This window comes from Pelophylax lessonae (genome assembly GCF_965119305.1).
Source record: "Pelophylax lessonae genome assembly, chromosome: 13".
NCBI classification, from domain to species: Eukaryota; Metazoa; Chordata; class Amphibia; order Anura; family Ranidae; genus Pelophylax; species Pelophylax lessonae.
Window position 1 is genome coordinate 107,918,157 of NC_138780.1, and position 4,185 is coordinate 107,922,341.

Consider the following 4,185-nt stretch of genomic DNA (forward strand, 5'->3'; position numbering starts at 1 on the left):
TACAACCTTACAATGATCCACAGCACCACTGTGTGGCTCAAACTGTATGAATTCTATGTTTTAGGAATGGCTATGTCAGAGTCTTCACCTCGGATCCTAAAATGCAGTGATATAATCCTAGAAAAAGCACAACATCATCAGACAACAGGAACCAAAACAGTTTATATATAAATGGACCTGAATGCTTCTTACCTGCAGTACATGTCTGATCAGCAGAAGCAGAAAGTACTCGGTAATAATACTGTCAAAAGAGAGGGCTCCGCTAGTTGTTAAATATAAAAGTAACTTTCTTTATAACTAAATTACCTTTGTTTTTTCAACAATTTGTCCAGAAAAATATGGAATTATAAAATGCTGTTTTTGCAGTTTGTCTTCATTTTTTGTTAACCTTATATACAGTAAGTATCATATCCTATTTTTGTAAATGTTTATACAGAAACTCAGAATATTCCTAAATCTCACAAACATTTTCTCTGAACTTTAAATGAGAGACAAAGATCTGTGGTCATAGTAATATTTAGTAGCAGCAAGATACAAAGGATCCTAGGAGGAGATGAATTCAAGCCAAGCAGATTGTTTTCATACTAAAAATGATGTGGTGTAGAAAATTACACACCTTTAGGGTTGAGCGGACACCTAGATGTCCGTGTTCGACGGGTTCGGCCGAACTTTAAAAAAAAGTCCGGGTCCGTGTCCCGGACTTTTACCGAACTTTTCCCGGACACCGAACCCCATTGAAGTCAATGGGGACCCGAACTTTAAGGCACTAAAATGGCTCTAAAACACCAAAGGAAAGGGCTAGAGTGCTGCAAATGGCAGCAAAACGTAATTAAGAGCATGGCAAGTGCTCTGCAAACAAATGTGGATAGGGAAATAACTTAAAACAACAAAAAAAAACAGAAAAATAAAACAATGTTCTTCTTCATCTCTGAAGGACGAGGCCCATATGGAGTAGGAGGGAGGTTGAGGTGGTGGTGGATGTGGCGGTGACATAGGCGTGCGCACAGGGTGTGCTGGGTGTGCCTGGGCACACCCTAATCACCTAGGGCACATAGCATTGCCAGTGAGGAGATGGGAAAGATCTCCCTGGGACCTGCTCTGCTCTATTTCTCCTTGCCTACAGGTACATGGCCCCGATACATTACTCTCCCTGCTGGCAAACACATGCATGTGTATTTCAACTTTGGGGTGCACACCTTAATGCAATAGGCTGCGCACACCTATGGGCGGTGTAGGTGGAAGCGGCGGTGGAGGAGGACCAGGGCCGGATTAACAGCATCATGGGCTTGGTGCTGAGGATTTTGAAGGGCCTTAAGGGCCGTGCCTTGCCATGCACCCAGAGGAGGAAGGGTGCAGCCATGCATGCCTAATTCAACATGGGATGCTGTCTCTGAAGCCCATAAACACATCCATGCATCGCCAACTGTCCCTCCTTGTCCGGCCTTCACGCTGTGTGGGGAGGTTCTGAGGGTGCTGCCTGGGGAAGCGAGCATAGAAGCCAGACTTCTGTGTTTACAAGTGACAGAAGAGCGGTAACAGTGAATATGGCCAACCCGGGGCCTATATAAAAGGTAGGGGCCTGGAGCTGCAGCTCCAATAGCCCCTACATTAATCTGGCCCTGAGGAGGAGGACGAGGTAGCCAACACTGCTTCTTTTCAAAAATTTTAAATGAGGGTACACCCCAAAAGAGTGAGAAAGAGCAAAAATGGAACAATGGGTGGGTAAGGTCGGTATCCATTGCTATTCTGCATAAGGTACGGAAAAGTCCCGTGGGATCCATGCCTGGTTCATTTTAATGAACGTGAGCTTGTCCACATTGTCTCTGGACAGGCGGCTGCGCTTGTCTGTTATAACGCCCCCAGCCGTGCTAAATACCCGTTCAGATAATACACTGGCTGCAGGGCACGCCAGCACCTCCAAGGCGTAAAGGGCAAGCTCAGGCCATGTGCCCAATTTGGAGACCCAGAAGTTGAAGGGGGCAGACCCGTCATTCACTACATGTAGGCGTGTGCACACATACTGCTCCACCATGTTGGTAAAATGCTGCCTCCTGCTAAGACGTTCCATCTGAGCTGCTGGTGCTGCTGTTTGTTGTGGCGTGCTGACAAAGCTTTTCCACATTTCGGCCATGCTAACCCTGCCTTCTGAGGTGCTGGCGGTGCCCTGGTTGCGTTGGCGACCTCCTCCTCCTCCTCCTCTGCCTTGTGCTTCCACTGTGGCCCCGCTGTCAGATGGGAATGCCAGCAGCATGGCGTCTACCAGCGTGCGCTTGTACTCGCGCATCTTGCGATCGCGCTCCAGTGAGTGAATTAAGGACGGTACGTTGTCCTTGTAACGGGGATCCAGCAGCGTGGCCACCCAGTAATCAGCACAAGTTAGAATGTGGGCAACTCGGCGGTCGTTGTGGAGACACTGCAGCATGTAATCGCTCATGTGTGCCAGGCTGCCCAGAGGCGACGAAAGGCTGTCCTCTGTGGGAGGTGTATCGTCCGTGTCCTCTGTATCCCCCCAGCCACGCACCAGTGATGGCCATGAGCTGGCCTGGGTGCCACCCTGCTGTGAACATGGTTCCATCTCCTCCTCCAGCTCCTCCTCCTCCTCATCCTCCTCATCCTCCAGAACTGTGCCCCTGCTGGACAATTGTGTCCCTGGCGTTTGTGTGTGCAGGAACCCACCCTCGGAGCCCCTTGCGAATGACTGCCCTGAAAGCCTTTGAAATGTTACCTCTTCATCCTCCTCCTCCTCATCCTGTGCCACATCCTCTTCCATCATCGCCCAAATTGTTTTTTCAAGGAGGCATAGAAGTGGGATAGTTAAGCTGAGAATGGCGTCATTGCCACTGGCCATGTTGGTGGAGTACCCAAAACAGCGCAACAAGGCACAATATATGCAAATGTCAAATATGCAAACTATGCCGCAATTTAATGTTTTTTACACCAAAAGGGTGTGTATTGAATAGCGGAATAGGATAAAAAACTGTGTATCTCACACGTACAAACACAGACTAGGCCCGATTAAATTTTTTCCTACCCTAAAGGGAGGATGAGGAAGAGGAGTATGGAACATGCAGCACCCTCAAATCTTCAGAAGTATGAGATGAACCCCAAAAACTTGGAAAGGTGGATCTCTCTCACACGTACCAACACAGACTATCCCCCAATTTAACTGATCCCCAAAGGTTTTTGATTAAATAGCGGAATAGAAAATATGATCCAAAAAAAGTGTATGTATATCACACGTACACAACCACACTAGGCCCCAATTACTATTGTTTGTACCCCTAAAAGGCTAGATGAGGAGTAGGGGGGGTATGGAACAGGCAGCACCCTCAAACCTTCAGAAGTATGAGATGAACCCCAACAACTTGGAAAGGTGGATCTCTCTCACACGTACCAACACAGACTATCCCCCAATTTAACTGATCCCCAAAGGTTTTTGATTAAATAGCGGAATAGAAAATATGATCCAAAAAAAGTGTATGTATATCACACGTACACAACCACACTGGGCCCCAATTACTATTGTTTGTACCCCTAAAAGGCTAGATGAGGAGTAGGGGGAGTATGGAACAGGCAGCACCCTCAAACCTTCAGAAGTATGAGATGAACCCCAACAACTTGGAAAGGTGGATCTCTCTCACACGTACCAACACAGACTATCCCCCAATTTAACTGATCCCCAAAGGTTTTTGATTAAATAGCGGAATAGAAAATATGATCCAAAAAAAGTGTATGTATATCACACGTACACAACCACACTAGGCCCCAATTACTATTGTTTGTACCCCTAAAAGGCTAGATGAGGAGTAGGGGGGGTATGGAACAGGCAGCACCCTCAAACCTTCAGAAGTATGAGATGAACCCCAACAACTTGGAAAGGTGGATCTCTCTCACACGTACCAACACAGACTATCCCCCAATTTAACTGATCCCCAAAGGTTTTTGATTAAATAGCGGAATAGAAAATATGATCCAAAAAAAGTGTATGTATATCACACGTACACAACCACACTGGGCCCCAATTACTATTGTTTGTACCCCTAAAAGGCTAGATGAGGAGTAGGGGGAGTATGGAACAGGCAGCACCCTCAAATCTTCAGAAGTATGAGATTGTGTTCACTGTACCCCACAAAGATTGAGTTCACTGCACCCCACAATGATTGTGTTCACTGCACCCCACAAAGA